Source organism: Typopeltis vanoorti, chromosome 21 (assembly GCF_054136105.1).
Source record: "Typopeltis vanoorti isolate ZY-2024b chromosome 21, IOZ_Tvanoo_1.0, whole genome shotgun sequence".
In the NCBI taxonomy this organism is placed as follows: domain Eukaryota; kingdom Metazoa; phylum Arthropoda; class Arachnida; order Uropygi; family Thelyphonidae; genus Typopeltis; species Typopeltis vanoorti.
The window spans coordinates 65,233,110-65,248,830 of record NC_143569.1 but is presented as its reverse complement, the minus strand read 5'-3'; the positions used below and the strand labels follow the sequence as shown (position 1 = coordinate 65,248,830).

The 15,721-nt window shown below is 36.9% G+C and overlaps 1 protein-coding gene across 1 annotated transcript in view; it reads right to left on the bottom strand.

Moving 5' to 3' along the window:
* LOC150094927 (uncharacterized) overlaps positions 1–15,721 on the bottom strand; it is a 259,949-nt gene that overhangs the window by 58,088 nt on the left and 186,140 nt on the right. The window lies entirely within an intron of this gene.

Below are 15,721 nucleotides of genomic sequence, written 5' to 3'. Positions count from 1 at the left end.
GCAAGCTTTTTAGTGTTGTGGCCACAGTAGAGTTTTCCATGCATGCTCTGCTTTCTCTCTGGAATCATACTAAAACATTATATAACGAATAACCAAAAATCTGCTAAGGAAGTTTTTATCTTCTTGGATTTGTTGAAACAGATTAGTAACTGAAATTGCCAATTTCTTAATCTGAACAATTGCAGGTATGTGCATATATCTGTATTACACTCAAATTAAATGGCTGATTGATTTTAAACCTAAGTAAGTCCCTGAGAGAATTGGCTGAAATTCAAAATTTAGTTTTTTAGTTATTATGAATTATAATGAATCACTGTGTTGGAACTAATGATTTAAGTATTGACAAATATAGTATGAGAGAGGATATGAAAGTCTATTGCAAGAAGTGAGAAAGAAAAGCGAGATTGAAAATTGTTGGTTTGCTACCAAGATTACGACAGTACGGAGTTTAGAAAGAGGGCTATGAAAGCAAATGATTAAATGTGTGCATTTAATCATTTGCTTTCATAGCCCTCTGTGTAGAAGAGATGGGTGTGAGTTTATGGACATGTGTCAAATGAATCTGATGGCAGAAAAGACTCGTATGCACTTGAATGAATTTGGCATCAGGAGCCAACAAAAAAATTGATTATCAGTGTGAGACCTGATGTAGAGATTTTTTTTTATACAATGAAACCTGTGGTGAATTCATCACTAAAAAACACACGTACTAACCACAGTGATAAGCTTTAATAAGTAAATATTTCATCCCAATTATCTTGGAATATCTTCAGTACAGTAATTCAAACAATACTAGGAATAACATACAGTTAGGGCACATGATTACAATGGAATCTCAATATGCGTGCAGTAATGTGTTATAGAAGTAAATTAAAACAAAACTGAACAAAAAAAAAAAAAAAAAAAAAAAAAAAAAAAAAAAAAAAAAAAAACATATATAAAGAGATTATTTTACACAATTTTGTATGACAATTTCCCATACTTTAGGAATAGTAAGAACAGCATTGAAAAGACAGACCATATGAATTTGGTCTGTCTTTTCAAACCGCAGACATCTGGTCTCTCAACACGGAGTTGAAAACCCAAACCATAGGATCCATTGGGAAAAGTCTAAACTTTTACATAGATCTTTATATAAACGTTCATGTTTATATAAAGAAAGCGCTGAAGCCCTACTACACAGACCAAATTTAAACCGCAACGATGGTCTTACTATTCCGAAAGTATGGGAAATTGTCATACAAAATTGTGTAAAATAATCTCTTTATATATGTTATTTTTTTATTTTATTTTATTTTTTGTTCAGTTATGTTTTAATTTACTTCTATAACACGTTACTGCACTCATATTGACAATTTAGGGCACATGATTACATTCCATTGTAATCATGTGCCTTAACTGTATGCTATTCTGTTTGAATTGCCGTATTGAGGATGTCCCAAGATACTGGGATGAATTATTTACATATTAAAACTTATCACCGTGGTTAGTACGTGTGTTTTTTTGCGGATTTGGAGTGTCAGAGAAACCAGATCATGGGAGGAATGTGTGTGTGTAAATTTAGCTATGGTATGCAAATATGATAACGATATGAATATAAATAAATGTCATCGAGCATGATTATGAATCTGGTGAAGAGGTAGAAATTTACTCTTTGGGTTTGGACTTTGAGTATATTTGGGGAGGGAAAAGAGAAAGTTGTTCAACAGGGCCAAGCAGACTATAGATTTAAGTATAAGAAAAAGCCAGATGGTAACGTGTTGTGTCTATACACAATGCCAGAAGCATCAGAAATAAAGGAGTTAAGTTCACTGTTTAATTGAATACATTATGGTTTAAGATTGTTGGCATTAGTGAAATCTGGCTATCAGAGTCAGATGTTGTAACCGGGATCAAGTGTAAAGAATGTGGTATTTTTATTAATGATAGAAGAGGGGGAGGAGTACTACTAATGATATCAGATAGGATAAAAACACATGAAAGCAATAATAGTAATAATGTTCCATGTAGCAGTGAGTTTGAGGCTATCTGGTGTGAAGTGGAGACCAACAGAATGAATTATATGGTGGGTGCATTGCCAATTTACCTTGATGGGTTGTTGTTGTTGTCTTGTCTCCTTTGAAGAGCCTTAGATGTTTCCATGTGCTCCTTGAACTGCTTTGGTTATGTCGATGATTTTGTTTGTATCGAGCTGTTGTTCAGGATTAAGATCTATTTCTTGCAAGGCTGCTGTAATTGCTGGACAGGTAAAGATGTGAGTGGGTGTAAGTTCAGTATTGGGGCAGTTGTTGCAGTTTCTATATGTTCTTATATCATCTATGTTGATCTTCATTCCTCTATAACGTCCTGTTCATAGTCCTGCTATCGTGGTGGAGGTCTTTCTGTCAGTATTGATTTCAGGATTTTAATGTTGTATCACTGATTTCAGTGGAATTAGTTTAGCTTTTGCTAGTGCATTAGCATCAGCAAGAGTTATCATGTGAGTTTCTTGATTGAGTTCTCTGGCCTCTTTTGCTAATTTATCAGCTGCTTCATTGTAATCAATGCCTACATTAGCAGGAATCCATTGTGAAATGCAACTTTTTCCTAAACACTTTAGTTGATTTAAGAGTTTATGGGTGTCTTGTGTGAGCTTGGTATTGCCATTTTTGATTGCTTCCAAAGCTGATCTTGAGTCACTGTAAATTATAATTCCCTCAGATTGTTGAGATGATGATAATTTTAAGTAGGCTTCGAGTGCTTTATTTATTGCATAAAATTGGAAACAATTCTCCAAGATCCAACTTTGATTGAAAGTTTTTCACCTTTTGGGAGTAGAAGGAGAACACCAGCACCTCCATTAATCATATTGGTGTCTGACGATCCATCGGTATAACAAATAACCTGTTTGGAGGATGAAAGAAGGTTGATAGTATTTAGGCCTTTTTCTTTAAGCATTTCTTTTGATTCTTTTTTTGTACAGTTTGATAGGACTGAGATTTATGCAGATATTTGGAGGTAAAGGACTGGAAAATAGAGGTTCTTTGTTTATGTGGACATTTAGCTGATCAAGACCTATTTCCTTCCAGATAGTGTCATCATATTGTCAAATTGATGATCTGTGAAGTCTGCATTTTTGATTCCAATGTTCATAAGTTTTTAGGGAGATATGATCGCTTTGGTAACTTCTGATATTATTTATGAATTTTATGGTTACAAATTTTCGTCTGTCCTACAGCAGGTCAAGCCCACATTCCTGTTGGGCTCTGATGTTGTTAGTGGATAAGATGATAATCTTGGATGCTTTTGCTTGTATTTTGTCTAATTTTTCCTTTACAGACAAGGCCAACGGTGACCAGATAGCTGCTGCATATTCCTTATTAGTGTAGTGTAAGTAGTTTTGAGAATTTTTGGCTTTGTGTCCCAATTTGTTCCACAAAGCCTTCTCAGTATATTTAATTTTTTAGAGAGCTCTGTTGGAAGTGTTAGAGATGTGTTGTCCAAAATGTAATTCCTGATGAAGTGTAATACCAAGGTATTTTGGATTTGTGATGTTTTCAATTAGCTTGTTGTTGATCATGACTTTGGGATTGTAGGACTGTCTATTTTTCCTGTTTGTACAAAAGGTGCTTAGTTTTGTTTTGTCTGGATTGATTTTGAGTTTAAGTTCAGACCATTTTTCTAATCCTCTCATGGATTTGTTTAGAATCTCCTCTGATTCTTTGATTTTAGCACTAGTGTGCCAGATGGCTATATCATCTGCATAACAAGCTATTTTTGTGTCTTCTGTAAGGTAGGGATGAATGCTATTGACATATAAAAGGAATAGTAAGGGACTGAGTACTGAGCCTTGGGGAACACCAGCCCAGGTTCTCCACTCTCTTGATATTGCTGCATTGATTCTAAACCTTGATCTTTCTTCCTCTAACGAAATCAGCAATCCAGATGATAGTGTTTCCTCTAATTCCAATATCATGTACTGTTTGTATTAATTTTTTGATCCAGACACAATTGAAAGCGGCAGTCATATCAAGGAATATGGCAATTGTCTTTTTTACTGGTTTTTCCTGAAATGAGTCTATTATTGTTTGGCAGAAGTGGAATAATTGATCTGTTGTCGAATGATGGGCTCTATAGGCAGTTTGGTAGTAGTTAATTTTCTTATTTTTTGTCAGCCAGTGCATGAGCCTGGCATGTATGATTCTTTCAGTAATTTTACAGAATATGCTAGTTAATGAGATAGGTCTATAGCTTTGACATTCTGCAGCATTTTTGTCAGGTTTCAGGATGGGTACAATAACTGATTTTTTCCATTCTTTTGGAAGTTTACCTGTTTGCCAAGAGGTATTGAGAATGCCCAGAAGTTGTCCTTTGGCATTTTTGCCAAGGTGTTTGACCATATGACCAAAGATAAGATAATTAACAGGAGATTTATTAGGTGCAGTTTTCTCGATTGATGAATTTAGTTCACTTAGTATAAATTCTTCGGAGAAGATGTCATTAATTCGGTATGTTCTTGCTTGTTTTAATATTTTACTTGTGAGTTTATTCAGGGTTTCTCTTTGTTATACTGAAGTTTGGAGTTGTTTGAATAGGTTTTTGCCAGTGTGTTTGCAATTTCTTGATCTGTAATAGCTTGTTTCCCAGCATTTATGATGAAGTTTGTTTTCTGTTGGTTCTCTTCTTTGATATTGTTGTCTAGGATTCTAATAATGTTCCAGTGTTGGCTGTCTTTTCTCGGGCGTCAAAGCTTTGCAGTAACCAGCCAGGTTACTGCAAAGCTTTGCCCATTTCTCTTGTTTGCACTTCCAAATTTCCTGCTCTATTCTGTTTGTTATGTCCATTAATATCTTTCTAGATTCATCAGTTTTATTAATTCTGAATTGTTCGTTGATATTGTCTCTTTCTATAATCATTAAATCAATATTGTGATCTTTCCAGTATGGTATCCAAGTATTTTTCTGTTTGCCTCTTGGTATTGTTGCTTTGGCAGCTTTACTAATGTGTGAAGTAAGGATTTGTAATTTTCTGTCAAGGTTTCCAGAGACCTTGATGGGTACTAAGCAAGTAATCATTACATGTGACTTAAATTATCAAACTGGGTAGAAGAGAAATCTCACGATAAGAAAAGAAGAATTTATGGTGCTGTTAAGAGACATTCTTCTCAAGTAGCATGTGAAAAGACTCAAGAGGCAAAAGAATGTTAGATTTGATCATAGCATCACAAGAGATATCAGTTAAGGATGTGATTATTTTACCACTAATTGGTGATAGTGATTATGCCAAAATTTCTTCATAATTAGCTAACTATATGGATGTTCCAATTAGGACAGGTTACATGGCAAACTGCAAAGCTGGAAATTATGACCAACTTATCTTTGATTGCATGATACCAGTTACTGAATGGAAAAGATATTTGCAGTGCATGGGAGGGAATTTTTGAAAAAGTACTTAAATGACGTACTATCTGAATGTATCCTTTTAGTTCGAAGAACAAATAGGGTGGGAATGAAATGAATGTACAACTTTATTAAGCAAGAGATCAATAAGAAGATGATGTGGAAGCAATTTGGATTACCTTTAGCTATGCAGGCTAAAGGTAATCCAAAAGAATTTTATTGTTATACCTCAAGTAAAATTAATCATGAATATGGAAGAATATCTTTACTGAACGTAGATGGTGCTCATGTATCAGAAGGTGATGAGATGGTTCAATTAATGAGTGTTCACTTTTCTAAGAGATATCAACCAGGTGTATCTAACATGGTGCACAGTGATACTACTACATTGGATGAAGATATAGAGCGGCATGAGAATGAGGTTGAAGAGTTGTTGCTTAACCTGGATAAGAATTCAGCAAATTGGAACATATTGGTTATCAGCATGTGTGCTAAAGGAATGTTCAGCTGATCTGGCTAGGCCCTTGACATGTTTGTAAAACTTGAATTTCAGCTGATGAAGATACCACAGAAATGGAAATGTATGACAGTTCCATTGTACAACAATGGTGCAAAAACCAATGTGTCTAATTATTGACCCCTATCAGTATCTCTGGAGTGTCTGTGAAGATTTTAGAAAAGCTGGTAAGAACGAACAAACGAAAGAACACACACACACACACACACACACACACACACACACACACACACACACACACACACACACACACACACACACACACACATTGAAATGGGATGACAGAAGCTATACTCTGTAAAGCTATTTGCTCATATGTTATGGCTGAGTTGGATAAAGGAATGGATACACTATGATATTGTTAGATTTTGCTTAGGCATTCCATAGGATACCACAAGCAAGGCTGTTGAATAAAGTGGTATGGGTCTGAATCTGTCAGATTTAGGGCAACCAGTGGAGTACCCATGGATCAGTCCTTAAACCATTGTTGTTCAATCTATACATTAATGATACTGGGAAGAATCTGACAGGAGATATTATTATTATTATTATTCGAGACACCTCCAAGGAGTCCGAAGACTCATCGCGGAGGACACCTACAACTGTCTCAACCACTACACTGAACCTCTACTATGAATCATCTCCATCAACGCCATCTACCGCCCACCTCCATCACTACCACAACTAGTATTTTTTGTCTGTAAATTGCGTGTGTTCTGAAGGGCCAATTTGTCTGTATGCGGAATGAAAAACCCGAGTTTCTGGGAGAAAAAACCCTGCTACCTCCATCTGAAATCGGCTAACTCACCTTTGATTGAAATCGTCCAGATAAAGATTCCTCCCGTCGCGACGAGAATCGAACTTAGGCCTATTCCAATCGAAGGGTGCAATGTACTGTTGTTCTTCCAATTATGCTATGGAGACACTGTTGGCTGCTGATACAGATACATTACATCCAAAAGCTAAGGGAGAACTACATTTTTACCTGTATATGAAAAAATGTTCATGACTACAGCCAAATGGACATAAATTTATTGCCAGCATAATAATAAATTATGTTACGCACAAAATGTGTTTGGGAGCTGCACTGAACTGTGGAAGGCAACTTACCACAGTTTGTTATGATATCCAAAAATCTGTCTTCATGCTCCATGGCAGAGTGAGGGTGACCTCTTTCCAAATGTCTGGAACACATTCCTTTGGTCTGAAACGAGGTCACCCTCATTGAATTGGCAGCTATTATCATTTCCACACATTTCTGACTTTTTCAAATCATTAAGTGCTGGATATCAGTACCATCCTTGACTGCCCTACCTACAGTGGTGTCCAAAACCTAAGGATGAACAGTAATTCTGCAGACATCTAGAAGCTTTCTAATAATTCTTCCTCATGTGAAAAATCATCCAGATGAATCAGTTTATGTTTCTGCTTTATACTAGAAATCATCAGTTATACAAGTTGCCACAAGCTGATTCATCTGAATTTGTGGCTGTAATATTCAGAAATAGTGTTTGTCCTTAGGTTTTAAACACCAATGTAGGTAGAGTAATCGGGGTATTTCCAGCACTTACTGAGTGATTTGAATAGGCCAGAAATGTGCAGCAAATGATAATAGCTGTCAATTTAATGTTAGTAAGTGAGCACTTTGGTGTGATAAATATTCAGTGGCATATTATATTGATAGGGTTATGATACAAGCAACTGTGAGGCTAGGAATCTTGGCATTATGGAGGAGAGGAATTTGAAGTTCAAAGCGCAAATGTCAAAATTGCTAATACAACTCAGAGGATAATTGTAATGTTGAAATAAACATTGACATGTAACGATAAGAAAGTCATTTTTGCCTCTTTATAAGATCACACCTGGACTACTATGCACAGATTTGGTCTCTGGATTCCACAGGGATAAAAAAGCTGTGAAAAGGGCACAAAGAAGAGTTACAAATATTATATATGTTATATTTTATTAAATATTATATAAACCTCTGAATCAAAAAATTATAATAATCAAAGAAAACATGTCAAATGATTTGCAATTCTAAATTATTGCATAGAAAATAATTATTATCAAATATGAATTAGCATAATCTAAATCTACGTATTTTGTAGATTATATAACCATATAAACATATAAAAATGTGATATAAATTATGAGAAAATTGTTATTTGAAAACATTCACAAAATTAGAATAATTTTTAATGTGGTTCAAAATATTAGAATATTCCAAATTTTTCAGATTGGTTTTGAGGAAAGCATAGAAATAGCATATATTTCAGTAGCTGTAGGACTAACTCGTGTGTGTGAAGAATTGTTTGTGCTTGGATTTCAGTTAATTATTTGCTAAACATGGGTCAAACTAGACATTTCAGAAGCTAAGAAGTTTCATATGGTGTCTCTACACAAAGAAGGCCAAACTCAACAGTTTATAGCTAAGCAATTGAAATGTCCTCAAGAAAGCGTGAGTAGAGTACTGAGACAGTATTCTAATAACTGGAGTTTTCAAAATAATCACTGCAATAGTGGTCAAAAGGTAATAACTACATCAAGAGATGAGAGGAAACTGCTTCTGAAATGTAAGGTATTTTCACAAGAGATGGAAAGAACTAGGTGTGAATGTGTCTAAATCTTGAGCATTTTATGTTAACGGCATTGGAAGATTTATGCGATGGTGATTTCCTTTTTCAACAAGATTCAGCTCCTTGTCACACTTCCAAAACCACTACTAGATGGCTCAAAGAAAGGCAAATCAATGTAATTCCTTGGCCAGAAAACTCACCAGATTTAAACCCCAATGGGAATTTGTGGGGAATTATAATATGCCCAACCATTTACACCCCCCCCCCCCCCTTAGCTTTTATGACCATTGAATGGTCATAAAAGCTAAGGGGGGGGATGCAACAAAGTACTAATTATTATGTTGTGCATTTATTTTCGCATTATTCTAATATTTGAACCACATTAAAAATTATTCTAATTTTGTGAATGTTTTCAAATAACAGTTTTCTTATAATTTATATTATATGTTTAGCCATTTACACGCTTACATAATCTACCAAGTACATAGATTTAGATGATACTAATTCATATTTGATAATAATTATTTTCTATGCACTAGAATAAATTAGAATTGCAAATCATTCAACATGTTTCTTTGATTATTCTAATTTTTTGATTTGCAGGTGTATTATATATATTATATATATTAATGGAACATACACAGAAGCAGAAAAACAAGTCAGCTATTTCAGCATAATTTTTATGAAGATGGCAAATTAAATTTGGAAATAGACAACAGAATAAACAAAGCCAGTAAAGCAGCGAGTCAGGTGAATAAACTTATATGGGACTGGGGGGGGGTTACCCCCACCCATGTTCCAGACTGGTAGGCTGGTTCTCCTTCAATTCTGATGACTTGAATTTTGAAGACTCGAAAGTGGGTTCTGCTCTGGTGCCTACCCCCCCCCCCCCCCCAGTTCCAGACCGGTAGGCCAGTTCTCCTTGAATTCTGATGAGTTGAAAGGGGATTCCCCCCTGGCACCCCCCCACCCAAGTTCCAGACTGGTAGGCCAGTTCTCCTTGAATTTTGATGACTCGACACTCAAGGTAGCCCCTGAGTTTTAAAACATTTCAAATAACGACAAAAAAAACGTGACATAAAAATGTTACATAAAAAGGCTTATCATTTTATATATATAGAGTAGATAAGAGAGAAATTAACCAAAGCACTAAACTAGTAGTATATAAAAACAGTTTTTGGATGAATTTTACATTAAAAATGATTAGACTAGAAGAGATAAAAAATATGAGAGTTCTGAGAAAAATTAAAAAAGTGAACAGGTGGCATCAATGGCAGAATTATATTAAAAATCAAGATATTAGAAAGGAACTTGACATTATTGGCAATCAAGAATGTGAGCAGAGCTAATCTAAGTTGGTATGGCCACTTAACCAGAAAGTAAGTGTTACCACATACTTCACAATAAAATCAGTCTGGCAACTTGCTGGACCTCACATATCAAATATCACTCTAATGCAGATAAACCAACCACAGAATATATGCAATTTACAAAGAATACACTACCTACAACTAATAACATTATGCCGATTTCATAAGATGGTACTGTATCTGCCTGTATGGACCTTGTGGCCGTTGTAACATCATATGCAAATAAATAATAATCTTCTTCTTCTTCTACTACGCGTTATTCCCGCTTCCCATGCAGGGTCCGCGTGTTACTTTAGATGCGACTTCTTGTTAGTACTACTCCCAACCGACCCGTCGCTGGTCTGCCGCTGGGGGGAATATATTTTTGACTGTAGAGGCGTATGTTCATGGGGCCGGTTTGCCTGTTTGCAGGATGAAAAACGCCAGATAAACTGGCGGAAAAAACCCTGCTGACCGCGCCCAAGACCGGCTAACTTGGCTATGCCTGAGGAAGATCCTCAAATTCCTCACGTCTACAACGGGAATCGAACCTGGGACACTCCTTCCCCAGGCATATGGTTGCGAAGCGCAAAGCCACTAGGCTAACCGCGCGGGTATGCAAATAAATAATAATAAATACTACAATTTCAAACTTCAATGATCTGTAACTCCCCACCCCAATACAGTATATATTTTAAAACTATTTTTGCATTCCGACATAGTTCGTTATAGTGAATTTCTTTTAAAATAATTTCGGTATATATAACTTTGGTTGGAACTTTTTTTGTTAGTTTGTTAGAGTGAGAGTCAACTGTATTTTCAACCACTTTCTTATATCTATTAACTATTACCATGACTTTTGCAATTACTGAAAAAGTCTGGAAACGATTTTGAAATTGCATAATGGACCTATAATCACCTTCGATGCAAGTTATTCCCAGATTCTCGCACAACAGATTTTAATAAAATTTATTATTTTGGAATTTAAACAAAAAATGTCAAGTCATTTTGATTCAGAATGTACACTAAAATACATTCATAAGTTTCTGTTAATTATTATTATTATCTTAAACAGATCATTTTTGATTTCAAAACATGGGCAGTGATTTGAACTGATAGTAATCAGTTCAAATCACTGGGATGGTGTCGAGGCTAGCTGGTGAACGGTCGTGCTATCGGAGAGCTCCTGAGAGATTTGTGTTTTTTGTTGATTTATTGGTGTTTTGGATTCAATTTAATGGACTTAAGTGTTTAATTTTGGTATATTATTAGAGCTTTATTAACGTGATTAGTGTACTAAAGTGTTTTATAACATAATCTATGTCGGAAGTCGCCGCTAGATGAATTCGTAATGAGTAGTGTTCGTGCAAGCTCCAGATAAGATAAGTATCATTTTCAGTTATCGATACAAATTACTTAATATTGTGTAGTTTTGTTTTGTTTGCCTTGCGTATTTTAGTGCGTCTATTTTGGTGTGTTATAACATTTAATTTGACAAAACACGTTACAGATAAATATGGCACCTGTGCGTAGGAAAATGGCGGCCAGTAATGAAGGTTCGCCATCGTTATCAAAGAACGGTAGCATAAAAGAAATGAGTCAGTGTACTAGCTGTGAAATGTACGCTTTGCGAAGTGCGGTCGGAGTGTGGTTAGATGATGATAAAGGATTGAATGTGTGTAGAAAATGTAGGGAGAATGCGGAATTGAAGTGTATTTCGGATCGTGAGTGTGATATTTTTGTCAACCTTCAAAATGAAGGAAATAGGGATATGACAAGAAACGGCAAGGTTGTACATGAAAATTGTGAGAGTGTGAATGTAGAAAGTGTGAATGATAGTATAAATGGTTTCTCAGAGAACAAAAAAGATGAGATAGATGCATTGAGTGAGATAGCGTTGTTGAATAGTGCGATAGAAAGAGCAAAACAGCAGCTAGAGTGCATGAACAAAAGTAGACTGAATGAACCAACCAATAATAAAAGGTATGACAGGAAAAATAGACGTATGAATGTGAACATGAACAAAATGAAGGATAGAGTGCTGTATGGAGACTCGTTAGTACGAGGTGTGTTAGTAGAGGATTTGACAAAATCGTACCAACCTGGTGCGACCATAAAGGACGTAACTGCGTCTATTAGAGAGCAAAAGGAAAGGGTGAAAGAAATGATTGTTGTCGCAGGTACGAATGATTTGAAAGGAGATAAAATGGAAATGATAGAAGACCTGAATGAATTGTTTGAGGTAGCAAATGAAAAGAGTGAGAGAGTTAGAATGATTAGTCTTTTGCCACGGTATGACAGTGAAATGTTTAAAAGGAGGGCTATAATTGCAAATGACTTTATGAGTGGGTTATGTATGACGAGTGGTGTGGAATTTGTGGATGTGTGGAGTGAGTTTGATGGGCGAAAGGATCTATATAAGATGGATGGCTTGCATTTGAATGGTTACGGTGTAAGAAGACTTGAGAAAGTGTTGCTGAATGTAGTGGATGTGCAAATTCAGGGAAACTAGATTTGTTAGGGGAGGGGGGTAGAGATACAGTCCTTATGGAGGCAGTTGAATGTAAGAATGAATATAATATGCCAGAGCAAATAAGGACAACAAATCAGAGTGGGATAGTTAATATAAGGCATCAAGGTAGGGTTGGGGCTAATGGGGGTCTTAAATTCATGTACACTAATACTAGGAGTATTAGGAACAAGAAGGAAGAGTTTTTGGCCATGGTTGGCACTTCCAGACCACAGGTTATAGGTATTAGTGAAACATGGCTGACTGTAGATGATATAACTAGTGGGATTGAATGTGATGGGTATAGTGTGTTCAGGAATGACAGAGAGAATAAAATGGGGGGAGGAGTATTGTTGATGATAGCTGATGAGCTCCAGCCAAGGAGAATAGAAGTTGAATTGCAGGATAGAGAAAAGAGCACATTTGAGGCCATTTGGTGTGAGATTGTGGCTAGCAGAACTAAATATACAATTGGGTGCTGCTATAGACCAGGTGATGGAAAAGATGGTGGTGACAGTATGCACAAGCAAATAGAAGAAATGGGTGGAAGGAGGGTGATTATTATGGGAGATTTCAGCTATGGTCGCATTGATTGGAGTGAGGAGAGGACACACGGGAGGAAGGAACTGGATTTTATGCGGTTATTAAGGGATAACTATCTGCGACAGCATGTAATGGAAAATACTAGGGGTCAGAGAGTGCTTGACCTAGTAATTACATCTGAGGATTTGGCTGTAACAAACATGACCACATTGCCACCAATCGGTGAGAGTGATCATAGGGTCTTAACTTGGGAGGTGGCTAAAGGTGTAGAATTTTCAATTAAGACAGGGTACATGTGGAATTATCGGGCGGGAAAGTATGACAAGCTTAGGAGTTTGATTGGTTCAGTGCCATGGCATGTACAACTGCAAGGACTAGAAGTTGATAGTGCATGGGAGGTAGTTAAGAAGTGCTTGCATGAAGCAATGGCTGACTGCATACCTAGAGTCTGAATAATAAATCAAGTAGGGGTTAAATGGATGAATAACACCATTAAGCTTGAGTTGCAAAAAAAGAAACAACTATGGAGGGAATTTAAGGAGAAGGGTGACCGGCAGGCACATGAACGGTATAAAGCGCAGGCCAGAAGGGTGACGAGTGTGGTAAGAAAAGCAAAAAAGGATTACGAAAGAACATTGGCCATGCAGGCTAAAGAGAATCCTAAACAGTTTTTTAGATATGTAGCAAGTAAAAGGAAAAATGTACATGGCAGATTGATTTTAAAGAATGCCGATGATAGGGAGGTAACTGAATCAGTTGAGATAGTTGAGTTACTGAGTGAGCACTTTGCAAAAGTATATCATCCAGGTGGTGACATTGCAGAAACGAATAAACCAGTAGATTATACGGGAATTGTGGTTAATGAAGTGGAGGTGAGTAGTCTATTGCATAACCTCAATGTCAATACATCTGTGGGATTGGATGGTATACCAGCTCGTGTTGTACGAGAAGCAGCTAAAGAATTGTCAGTACCCTTGACCATTTTGTTTAATTTGAGTCTCGGGTCTGGGTTAGTCCCGAGCGGGTGGAAAGAGGGGAAAATAGTTCCACTGCATAAAGGTGGTTCCAAGACTGCTGTTGTAAATTACCGACCGATTAGCATATCAGGAATCATTGTCAAGGTCTTAGAGAAAATAGTCAAGAGGAAAATACAAGATTGCATAGAAGAAAATGGGATACTGTATCGGGGACAGCATGGTTTTGTGAAGGGTAGGTCATGCCTCAGTAACTTGCTCACGTATTATAACACAGTGACGGCTGAACTGGATAAGGGTAATGGGTTTACGGTGATTCTACTGGACCTTGCCAAGGCCTTTGACAGGATTCCACATGGAATTCTAATCAGTAAATTGCAGCATATGGGAATGGACATAGGGTTGGTGAGATGGATAGGAGGGTGGTTGACGGAGAGATATCAGAGAGTGGTTTACTCGGGAGTAGAGTCCACAAGACGGCCTGTGACAAGTGGTGTGCCACAAGGATCTGTTCTTGGACCACTGCTGTTTAATTTGTTCATAAATGATATAGGAAATAATCTGAGAGGAACAGTTCATTTGTTTGCGGATGATGCGAAGTTGGGTAGGGCAATAGTGAATGCAGATGACGTCAAAATTTTGCAGGATGATTTGGATAGATTGGAGGTCTGGGCTAAGGAGAATGGATGTCAGTTTAACGTGGCAAAATGTACGGTTATGCATTTTGGGGTGAAAAGATTGGCGGCAGTTTACTGCATTGGTGGAACCCTGCTCCAGGAAATTGATGAGGCACGAGATTTAGGAGTGTTGGTGGATAAGGAATTGAAATTTAGGGGACACATTGCAAAAGTGACCAAAACAGCTCATCAAATCACTTGGTTGCTGAAGAATACGTTGACAAGCAGAGACAAGCAGGTTATTGTTCCTCTCTATCGAGCCTTGATAAGACCCCATCTAGACTACTGTGCTCAGATTTGGTCACCTAGATTTCTTCTTGATGGGGAGGAGGTGGAGAGGATCCAGAAGCGAGTGACCAAGATGATAGCAGGTCTGTGGAATGAACCGTATGAGAACAGGTTGAGGATTTGTGGGTTGCAAAAATTGGTTGATAGGTGGAGGAGGGGAGATATGATTGAGACATTCAAATTACTGAAGGGTTTCTATAAAATTAATTCAGAAGATATTTTTGAGAACAGGGCTGGTTGTGGGAGGACTAGGGGACATCCATGGAAACTGGGCAAAAGTGTGGTTAGTAAAGGTGTTAGAGCTGGGTTCTTTACTTTTAGAGTAGTGAATGAGTGGAATGCGCTCCCTGAGTCTGTAGTGGATGCTGTGACAGTGAATGAGTTTAAGGCGAGGTATGATAGATACTGTATGAATGTCAAATAGTTGTGATGAATATGATTTGGGGCCTCCCTCGATGAGTCTAATGACTCCCTGGAGTTGCCCGTAATAATAGTAATAATAACTCTGCACTATCAGGCTAAACTGAATGTAGTGTACGAGGGTGGTCTGAAAAGTTCTCGGTCTCGACCATAGACGGCAACGCTATTGGCAAGAGATTTTTTTCCCTAAGTCAGTATATCTGTCATAAGCATCCATGTGAAATTGCAACTCATTCTATCAAGTACTTTGTTTCATACAGCTGTCTGAAGCAAAAGTGTTGTCCCTTGAAATGGATAAAATTGAGTATCGTGCGGTTATAAAATTCTTTGTAAAAGAAGGTTTAATGCCAAAAAAAAAAAAATTCATTTGAAGTTCATAAAAGTTTATGGACACTCTTCTCTTTCATTTTCGACAATTAAAAAATTGGCTGCTGAGTTTAAACGAGTCAATGTGCGTGAAATTGCTGAGACTATAGGCATTTCAAAAGAA